This window comes from Puccinia triticina, chromosome 5A (genome assembly GCF_026914185.1).
Source record: "Puccinia triticina chromosome 5A, complete sequence".
Taxonomy (NCBI): domain Eukaryota; kingdom Fungi; phylum Basidiomycota; class Pucciniomycetes; order Pucciniales; family Pucciniaceae; genus Puccinia; species Puccinia triticina.
In genome coordinates, this window is record NC_070562.1 from 4,816,385 (window position 1) to 4,828,373 (window position 11,989).

Here is an 11,989-nt window from a genome sequence, read left to right on the forward strand (position 1 = left end):
TGAACCAAACTGTTTCCTCTTATATTTCATGTAATAATCTTGCTATTGGTGGACAGTAAAATGCACAGGAGCAAATTTGAAAGAATGGCAAGAATTTTTTTTGAAGAGGAAAGCTGGTTTGAAGTGGAGAGAAGAATATAAAAATGGACTCAAAACCTATCTGGGGAGTAATATTATCATGAATTCAATCCTGTTTGATTGATTTTTTCTGAAGTTGAAAGTCTTGTGGTAGGGATGATGAATATCTATACTTCTTCAATTCTTGAGTCCAACCAATTAAATAAAGAAACAATCAGTGATAATGCACTAGAGTGTAAAAAAACATCATTTGCTGGGATTCAGATGGCAAACCTCTGACGGATGAACTTAGTGCCTTTTCGTAAGCTTTGGTTCACAACCACATGTTTCCTCCACTACAGGAATAATGATGAATTTTCATCAGCATTAACAATAGTAAAAATATATTAAATATCAACCTGGATCAAATAATAGATGAAAAGCTGATGCCCACCAATAATTGCCACATCAGCGACAAAACTAATGGATGATGAGAACAGTCAGTACCCTGGCCCTTGGATTTGAACATAATTGTTCACTGATATTCAAATAGTTACAAACATTCTTTTGTTCCAAAGTCTCCCTCAATTCCTAGGCATTGAAGTAACCCCAAACACCTGTATGGAGCAGAAACCTCTATTGATTTTTGTTAACATTCAAAGGGAGAAAATGCCACTTATCAGTTTCAAACAATTCATGCTACAAAAAGATGATTACTGACCGTCATCTGCACGCCTCACCCCAGATTGAAAATCCTCCAACGCTCTGAAGATCTCCGATCGTAAATTTCCTCGTCCCTCAACTGATGGATCTAATGGGTGAGATGAAGAGTTTGGGCACGAAAAATATTATCCGCGAAGATTTAAAGCACATACCATTTTCTGTTTGACGCAATCCCTCATCTGAAAGGCGTCTCCCATCTCTGAGACTTGATTCAGCTGCCGGAATTTGTTCTTGTATCGTCGATATCGAAGATCAGGCAAAATTGCAACGACTTGGAAACAAAGGCTAGACAATAGATTCAACTTACGCTGAGCATCTCCAATGGTTTCTCTGGATTGATCAAATTGATTGCATGGTCGAAGCTCCTCCATTTGTATAACGTGATGGTTTGAGGACAAGGCCGGTGGAATCGCTGAAGCAGTATAATAATGTAGGAGCTGAAGAGCGAGCAAGGCCTTGGTCATTAACATGGCTATGAATTGATGGTTTTTTATACAATTTTTCCAATGAGAGCAGATGGACGGATGGAGAGGATGGCGGGGAGAAATGGACAGGGCATGAATGGGGCCGTTTATGTTCTGAACCTGCCTGACTCTTCTGCTTTCCTGGTCAAGGGAGCACGGTACAGGCAGCCCCGGCTCTTCTGCAGATGTATGTATATAATCATGGACGCGAAAGTTGAGCTTCGTGGGCCAAGATGAGACATGAGGAAACGTTGCAGGTTGTTTTGCTTCAAACTCGTATCAATCCGAATTCATCTGAATCAAGACCACCCTCCCATGACTCTTGCTTTTGCTCAGATCTTGTACGCGAAGCACAGTTTCTCTCGGGGACGTTTGTCCAGCCGATCCCCCTGGCAGTGAGATTTGGGATCAGTATCTACTCGAGGAAACCGGTGGTCTTATCCGGTAAGATTCTTCATTGGCTTCAGACCCCAGGTATGCCCAGTATCACCCTTGAAACTCACCGCCATCTCTTCTGAAGCTGAAAACTGATTGCAATCTACAGCCTTCCTTGAAGTTCAGCAATGGGCTCAAGAAGGTTGCTGATGTACTGACACAGCCCCTGCCAGTGCTGCATCAGCTTCACCCGAAACGCTCGGCTCTCCATCGGAGCTGATAACCAAACCGGACAAAGCAAGTAAGGGCCATCCCCACTGGCAAAGTGAACCCGCTCCCAACAGGAAACATGGCTCTGAACCGCATCCTGATCGACCAATCAAAGGCAAAGAAAGAAACTAATCTGAGATCGATTGGACGGCATGGGAACCACAATCCTTCAACCACAATGACCTTGAAAGACTGCAACCCACGCATGGAACGATGAATGATGTCTAATTACCGCGAGAGCTGTTTTTGTTTTGCTTCCAGGTATGTATGCTCATCGCCCCAAAGAATCCGAACCCTCTCTGATTTCCAGCGCTAACAGATTTCTCAAGCCCGGATCTAGCCTTACCAGACCCTCGGGCAACATCTACGCCGTACTTGGCAGCAATTAGCAGCCTAGCGGCCGTCGAATGTGTCGACTCGCTCCTGCTCTTCACCCAATTGGTCCACCAACCATGTCTCGTAGTGATCTGATTGATGTGCACATGGGAGTACCTTGATGCCATATCGGGATCTCGCTAAAGCTACCACTTGCCGCTGGGCCATCCAGCTCACACAGGCGATTTGGTATGTTTTTTTTTTCATTTGTTCTGGAATCCTTCCATCTACTCCACTTCTAATTATGCTTAGCCCCACAGTTTGATGTACAAAAGCCTGCTGATCGAACGACTCGTCGAAGCCAACAGGCCCATCTTAATTCAGATTCATGACGATCAGACTAATATACCTAGAAGCTCCTTGACGGCTTCACAAAACTCAAGCGGGTCATGAACCGCTAGTGAAATTCGCCAGGCGTCTTGGTTGTTGACAGAGAAGATGTTCGATCGCCTCTTATTCTCTTTGAGCTCCCCCTCCTCTTCCCCACGAGCGTCAACAGGAGACCCAACTGATCTGGATAGGGGTGGCCGGACGGTCGACGTACCTAACCTAAAAATGTCACCGAAAAAAATGCTTCTTTGCCAACGTAACCACACCTTGCGAATCTTGAGCGTCGATCAGCAAACACGACTCGATGGCCGGACCTGCGCTCGACGAGTTAATTCCTTATTATTAACCGTTGTAAAATCTGCTTCCAACTCGCGAGATTCAATGATTATATTATCCTCCTTGCGAATTTCACACCGGTCATCAGCTGCATGCTGCTGGCCGTGCTTAGCTGTGTATGAGTCCTGACGCCGGCGGGTCAGCTGGTGTGGACTTGGAGGGGGTCTCCCGCCGAGGGGCATTGACAAGTCAGGGGCGGTATTTGTGGCAACGTTGTAACAGCTGCGCTGCTTTTAGGGCAGCGCAGCGGTTAGCGCAGCGGTTTTTTGTGCCGCTGCGCTAAACGCTGCGCGCAGCGGCCAGACCGCTGCGTTAACCGCTTTTTGTTTTCCTGGGAAAAAAAAAAAAAATTTAGCGCGCTAAAAGAAGCAGTCACATAGCGCTGAACCGCTGCGCTTCAGCAGTAGCGCAGCGGTTTGAAAAAGAAGAAAGAAAATGGTCTAAATCATGTTAAAAGAGGTTTAACATGCAGTTAAATTCCGCTATCCGCTAAATTAGCGGATAGCGCAGCGGATTTCCACTTCCGCTGCGCTATCTCTAATTGCCCTGGGTGGGTAGCGGGCAACCGCTGCGCGTAGCGAGTAGCGCAGCGGTTTTTTCAACAGCTTCCGCTACTTGCCTCTGGGACGTAGCCATGTGACCGCTGCGCTGCGCTAAATGACCGCTTTTTTTAGCGCAGCGCAGCGTTTATAACGTTGTTTGTGGATGTGGCCAAGTTGTTATTTCAGGGGCGCAAAATCTTGTTTCTTATTGGTCACATTGTGTCAGGGCCTCATAACAACCAATCCAATTGGGCAATTTTATCTGAAAACAGAGACTTCCAACATGCATCAAAATCTCATATCTTTGATTGAGGAGCATGTGTGGTATTTGATTGGACTCTTTCACCTTATTATGAATCAAGTAGAGTCTATTGGAACCCCTCAGCTTCTGAAAACTGAATTGATGAAATGATCCAGCTATTTGTTAGATGTCATATATGCTAATATGAATTCAATATTCCAATATGCTTCTATACTATAGTCATTCTTTGGTCATGCATTTAGTCTATCAGAGCCTTGATCCCCAACCTCTTCCTCACTGAATACACAACCACATTAGGGGGGTTCACAATAGAACAAAAATAAAATTTCAGAGTCAATTTTAAGGCCTTTATCAACAAATTTCTAAAAATCTGGCAAGATTTACAGGACTGGGTGTCCCCTGAGTATCAGTGCAAGTTCTTCATTTTTTAGAAAATTGTTCATAAAGGCCTTAAAATTAGCTCTAAAGTTTAATTTTATCCTATTGTGAACCCCCCTATTATATCTTTGTACCTGTCCCACCTGTCACAAGACAGTCCGGTATTCTCAGTCCTGCAACTCCTGTGCCCCTCAACACCATTTTTATCCAAAGCCAACCATTGCCAGCATATTTGGCTGGGATGAATTCATCCCAGTTTAACTGGGATGCACTCATCCAATAAAATATAAAAACAAGGGGGGTACCTTGGATTTATATTTCATCAGTTGAGATGAACCACATTTAAATTGGTTGAGTTCATCCCAGTTTAACTGGGATAAACTCAACCCAGCCAATTATTCTGGCAGTGAACTTTGTCATTCCAAACTGCTATTCAGTCAAAAAAACCACTATGATAGGTCTAAATGCACTCAGTTTTTTGCAAAGTTTTCCAAATCCAATTTGAGTGTTTCCCATTAAATCTTGAAAAACCATATCACCCCACTTTGTTGCACTATGGCACAAATCTTCCCTGTAGCAAGTTTCCTTTGAAAACCAACCAGCCACACTTTGCTTGTTGGCACACCCACCACATCAAAATCCTTGTTTATTTTTTTTTCTGTGACAGGAGAAAGCAAGGGTGGGCAGTTAAGTTACGGTATGTTACAGAGGGCTGTTTGGATACTGTAGCTTTTTTTGAGTTATCCAAATTAGCCATTTTGGTAACATAATATTTTTTTTGGGTAACATAGCGTGAATTAAATTTTTTATTTTATTTTTGAGTTTTGGAGGTTTTGGATAACATAACTTTTTGGACTTACTTTGCGCACTGCAAAAAACTCTTTGCGCACTGCACAGTGCGCGCAGTCCCAAACACTTTGCGCACTGCGGGTTATTTACACAACTTTTTCAAGATTTTTTTTTGACCAATCAATAGAACGCCTTTTAATTGGCCTCTCTGAATTTTTTGGGAGTTTCTTGAAGCATTCTTCTATGTTGAAAAAAAACATAAAAAACCAGAACAAAGGTAGGATGTGGGGAGTCGCAACTCTTGATGACCAGTCAGACTGGCCTTCAAGGGGACTCATTCTCCTCTCAATGACTGGTCTTTACCGGTGTGAGAACTCCTTTGGGACGGGTGGCAGTTCTGCGAGGGGGAAATACCAGTTATAATAGTTCAAATATGTAAGAAGCTATTACAACTGTTACAGGTGGTTTGAAAGACCTGCCCCTCTATGATACTACACAAGAGTAGAGATGGCAATCGGGTACTTGTTGCCGGGTACCCGGTACCCGTTGGCAGGTACCCGTTTGGCCCAACAGGTACCCGCCGGCGGGTGCCGGTGTCCAGAAGTCTGGGGGTGAGGAAGGCGGGTACCTGGACGGGTACCCGACCAACTTTCCCAGCGCTGGGACGGGGGGAATCAAGGGCAGCCTTGGTTTTTGCGTGTCCCACGTTCTGGATCTCCAATTCGGCGCCGGATATCAATTGACCCCTATTCCTAGTCCACGGCACCAACTCCTTATCCTCCCCGACCCACCTAACCTATCCCCATCCACCATGGCAGGAAACAGCAGGAAACGTCGCAAGGAATTGGAATCACAAGCACCTGAAACCTCGGGGTCTGAAAGGCCTGCTCAATCTCAAGACCGAACACGCCAGAAGAAACACACCAGTACAACTGTGGCTGTCAACAATTTGGATGATGAACAACAAGGATCCAATGGTGACCGTGCAACGTCTCAGGGGCTGTCCAATGAACAAGAGCTGAGCAAGTCTCTCATAAATATAATCCTCATCATCGGTCAGCTGAAAAAAATTAAAAGACTAACCTCATGTTCTTCATTACAGAAAGGGCACTGAAAGTGCATTGAAATCAACTCAGCTTATGTTATGCTTCTTACAACCGCCCAGAGCTATCCGACCAGTTGGACAAAAATGGCCGAAAGATGATAGCTTACCCTTGTAAAATGTGAGTTATTTTTCTTTTTCTCCAACGGGTTTTTTCAATTTAATCTACTGACACACTGTTTCCATGATAGCTGTGGGACTAAAATTCACCGCCCCACATACGACACCTCTCCAACAAACCTTTCCAAGCACATTGCTGCTTGCCTTAAGAAACAACAAGAAGTCGAGGAAACACAAAAATTGGCTTCCCTGGGGGTTTTGGGCACTGGAGACATTGATCCACGGGAGGTAAGTCAACCAAAATCCTTCTCTCCCCCAGAAATAGTCAGGAGATCCACATATTTACATTGTCAATTACCACAGGTGCCCCAGCTATGTGCGATATGGTGCGCAGAGGGTGCTCAGCCATTTTTGGCTCTTGGGGAACAGGCGCACAGATCCATATTGCACCCGGAGGTCTTGAAGAACCTACCTAAACAACGGGCTGTTTCCTCCGACATCACCCGTTTATATTGCGCAGTCCAAGAGAACTTCATCAAATCCCTTGCGGTGAGATTCCTTTTTCACTCATCAGAGTTCTCGTATTTTTTCTTATCAATTGATTTTTTCTCACTAGAAAAATAAGGGAGCAATGTATCTAGGGCTAGACGCTTGGCAGTCACCAAACGGTTACGATGTTCTTGGAACGGTCATATATTGCTTGGTCGAGGATGGTACGGGTGGTTTCGAATTGGAGGCCATGCCTCTGGACTTTGTGATGTTAAAAGAAAGACACACAGGTGTTTATCTAGCCAACACAGTACGTGTTATTGTTGAGAAATTTGGAGTTCAAAACCAGGTAAACACTCTCATGCTTCTGAATTGGCTTTCAATGTTTTGATTTTGTTTTGCATTTTTTCCACAGATCTGTGGTATTGTTACAGACAACGCTTCCAACAACAAGAGCATGATCAACGAGATCAAAAAATTTAAGTGGCCCCGATTCAAAGGCCAAGCAAATTGGGTTCAATGTTTTGCACACATCTTGAATCTGATTGCCCAGGTTATAATGCGACCATTTGGAAGCCACAAGAAAAAGAAAACTAACAGCTATTTGGATGATGGAGAAGACTCGGAAAACTCCGATGACGATCAAAATGAGGTTGAACATCCAGACAAGCAAATTCTAGGGTATGTTTCTTGTCTCCTCGCTAGTGATCCTCATGCTTCTCGTCTGCTTGGTAGTGTCTTGTTTTTCTGATGGTGATGCGTTTGCACACAGGTTGAATAAAGAGGGTTCCAAAGATGAAGATGAAGAAAACGATTATGATGAGTCAGGGGAGGATAGAACCCTCGCATGCGAGCTGATCAATGACGACGACATGGAATTGGAGACTACTGATGTGAACGGTTTCAGTGATGAAGATGATGACGACTCTTATACTTCCGAATCATGCAAGAAAACCCTTTCCAAGGTATGAATCAATTCTTAGCCGTGTACAATATGATTGGTAGCTTACATGAACAAATTTGGTTGTAGTTTTGAGCAATTGCCCAAAAACTCAATAAGTCACCTAATTCAAAGGCACTGTTTGTGAAGTTGTGTCGGGAGAAAAACTGCCTCAAGCCCCACAATGTCGAGCGCAATGTGAAGACTCAGTGGAATTCAACATTGATGCAGTTGAACAGTATCCTGCGATGTTCGGGCGCGATGTGAGTTGATCTTTCCTATTCAAGACACCAACCTGGAGCACTTATAAAACCCTGCCTAAAGTCTCGAATGGCAGAAAGATAAGCGACATGGGCTTCAACAAGAACATTTAATCAACCAGAATGATATAGACTTGGCCAAAGACCTCGCCGAGGTCCTTCAGCCTTTTGACGAAATCACCCTCCAGGTATCGACTCGGGGTGGTGCTCAAATAGCTGAAGTGGTTGTTTACATTGACCAAATCACCGGTCATCTTTTGAATGTGATTTCCGACAAGGAAAGCAGATACCCGGCCGCTTTGAGGAATGCCTGCCGGGCGGGTATTCAATTGACCAATAAGTACTATACTCTTACAGACTGCTCCCCACTATACCGAGTTGCTATGAGTTCGTCTTTCTCTTTATTTTACTGTTGGTCATTTGATTCTGATAGCACACTTTTTTTAGTTCTTCATCCATCGTTCAAGGATGAATATTTTAAACTCGCCAAGTGGGAACCGGAATGGATTTCCGAAGCTATCCGACTTGCTTGTGAGATGTGGGAAACTCACTACAAAAGCGGAACTCAAGAAACTCAATCAATGTCACAAGAGCCTGCTCCTACAAAGGTTAGTATTTGCTATCTTCTCCTATCTACTCTATGATTCAAGCTTGACTGGTCCACACTTCACAGCGGCCTCAGACGGGTGTGCTTGCCATGCTGAGTGGTGCGTCTGAAGCGCGATCGGGGCAGATCTCAACTGACCCGCTAAGCATGTGGCTTGCTGGGGGTTTGCATCTGGATTCGGGAGGACTCCCAGTCAACCCCCTTAAATGTTGGATTGCGCAAGGGCGCTGTGGAAACTCTTACGGCGGTCTCATTCAAATGGCTCTCGATGTGCTCAGCTGTCCAGGTCAGAAAATTACTCTTTCATTTTCACTATTAATTTGGTACTAACGGCTAATTGATCTACAATAGCAACCACTGTGGACGTGGAAAAGTCATTTAGCTTTGGAAGGGATTATGTGTCCAACCGAAGGCACCGACTCAGCGCTTCATCTGTCACTACAGGGATGACCGTGGCGTTTTACTCCAAGAACGGTCTAATCAAAAGGGGAGTTTTGCGTCAATGGAAGCAAGAACAAAATAAAAAAAGAAAGGAGGAGGATATCGAAGAATTAACAGTAGAATGATTGACTACAATAAGTTTTTTTTTGTTCAATGAATGAGAAGCAATTATAAAAAGGATATATTAGTACCAGATGTACTTCTGGTAAGCCCGGGTACCTGCGCCTGGCACCCGGGTACCTCCCGCTCTGCACCCGGGTACCTCCCATGGCGGGTGCGGGTGTGAGAAATTGGTCTAAAAACAGGGGGGTACCCGCACCTGCCACAGGTACCCGGGTGCCATTTGCCATCTCTACACAAGAGCTATCACAACAAATTTATTTATTGTTGTGGCAAACTAATGAAAGAGAAAACTATGTGCAGCAGTCTCTTATCAGACCTAAATCAAACTTGAATTCAGTGGAAAGTGGATTTTGTACGGGAAATGGAGTTAGAGTGGTTTACAGCAGCCTTGAGTCAGATAATGGAAATGAGTCTTAACATAAGATATGTTTTATATGGTTTTATATGTTTGTGATGTGAAGGCGGAGATAAACTGATACAAGACTTCTGAGAGAACTGATGTTATATGTGAACTATTCAAAGTGTCTTTGCCCTCTTCCTTAACCTTCAGTTAAGAACAAAATTGGTTAAGATCACTTTGACTTGTTAAGAGCACAAGTGGTGATACTAGCTACTTGACTACTTAGAACTACTCTGAGGCATGAAAGATGTTGATGGGTAACTTGATTGAGATCACACTACTGGATTTTATGTGGATGAGGCTTGTAACTCTGAGTGAGATGTGTGTTCTGGTTAGGATTGCCTGAGTGGCATGCCAAAAACTGAGGAGGGAAAATCTCCTCCTTTTATAGTAAAATGTGAGGGATTTTTGCTGGTGGGGATCCTTGTGAGGGATTTTTGCTGGTGTGACCACCACACAGGTGTCCATGTGGTGATGGTGTCCATGTGGTTGTGGTGATGGTGTCCATATGGTATCCACGTGGTTGTGGTGGTGGTGTCCATGGCGCCTACACAATTATGGAGGTGTCCACAGGTGGAGCCATGCTGTGGTACGTGGGTGGAGCCAAACAACAACCCTGGAGGTGTCCACAGGAACCATGCCATGGGCAGATCCAAACCACGCCACTACATACACTATAAATATGTCCTTGAGTCTAATTCTATACTATTTACTATCAAAATATCTCAACAGTATGTAATTATGCTTATGAACACAGTATAATACTAGTAACTTTTAACTGAGTGCAGCTAGCCTAGTGGTTCCAGTGAGTGACTAGGGGTTAAATGACCTGTAGAATCCAATTATGCAATAATACATCTAGAAATATGTCTCCTTCTCAATAGTAAACTGTGACTTTATGTGATTTGATACTTGAAACACATTTGGCACACCACACCGGTCACCGAGTGGACTCATATCTCCTCGCCATATGGTCATTGAGGGAAGTTACACCTCTCCTCAATGACTGGTCTGTATTGGTCATTGAGGGGAGTAACCTTGATGAACCTCAATTACCGGTACAGACCACCAGTCATCAAGACCTCCTCTCATCTGTGCTGGTCATTGAGAGGGGCTCAACTTCTCTACAAATGTGGTACAACACCCACCCATCTCAGATTGCCAAGTTGCTAATTTCTCTACAAATTCCTCCAATATCTGACCAACAAATCTAAACATCAGATCAACAAACCTCTCAACACAATCTTCATCTTTCAAGATTTTTGACAAGGTTGGACACTCACTTGATTTCAATCATGGTGAACTTACACTCTAGCAGTCTTATTGATCTGCGCAAACAATGATTCATTCTAGAGATGGACCAGTATTTGAACTGATGCCAACAGATTTTTACCATTTGCAATCAAGTGATATCCATGCACAACCTCAAATGCCCAATCTTGAGCCTTGAATGCTAGCTGTCTCTGTAATTTTTTTACATTTTTCCCAAATTTCATTGAACTTAACCCTCAGGATATTTCCAACCTCTCAGACAAGCAAAGTTGTCAGAAAGTCAAATTGAATTGCAAGGCTTGGTTTGCACATAGAAATGGAGGAAAAGCCAAAAATGTGGAGTGCACATAGTAAAATTTTGGAGTACATTCAGGCTGGGACTACTTTTAATTCAGGGAATATTAATTTGACATCAATTAAAAGGTACTGCGGCCTAAAGACCAACCTGAGAGAACTATGGGATCTCAATATTAGAAGTATATTCTACCCCCTTTGAGCATTTAATAGAACTTTGAAAACATCGATCTGGTCAGATCAATGTCTATGATTAACTAATATCTTCCTGAAGTATGGTGTTGTGAGCCAGTTTGGGTACATGTCAAAATTCAACCAAAAAAAAGGCCAAGCGTGTGTGGCCAATCCCATAGCCCGCTTGGCCAATCCCAAAGCCTGCTTATCCAATCCCAAAGCCCGCCTGACACACTCCCAACCCCTGTTTGGCACATGGAAAAGCTTGCCGGGTTTGGGACAAAGCCCTGCTGGGCCGATTTCAAGTGAGGGTGCCACACTGCCAAAAGCTGTGCCTGCCATCAAGGAGAAACATTTCCCCTCCTCAAGGGATTTTGTTGCTGCCTTTCAAGGCAGAGGCAAGGGCTAGAGTCTGATCACTGCCATGTGCAGTGTGCATTCCAAGTCACATATTCCATTGGCCCAGAGATTGATGATGAGCAAGACAAGCACTATGAAAAAAACTCGAGAAACTGGTGTCAGTTGACATGCAGTATACTGGAGTTCAGTCCCCCTTGAAACAAGCCTGATACAAAGCAAATCCCAGGGTGGTGCAACCTGGAATATTTGGAAGTTGCTCAACAGCCCAGGCTAAGCAGTATTTTAAGACTCTACTTAGCCACACCAGCTGCACCTTAACTTAGTGCACTCACTTTTGAGTTGCTCAGCTGGCACGGCAGTAGCACCTCGGTACATGTCAGCACCTTTGTCAAGCAGGTGGAATCCCCCCAGCCAATTGACTAGGCAAAATCCACCCATGTTGACCAAGAGGGATCCCTCCTGGTCAACTGATACTCCCGGTGTGGAACTCTGAGCGGTGCTGGGCCGTCGGCAGTTACTGGAAGGGATGAGTGCGCCTAAACGCTGCCTTCGCGGTGGTCCGGGTA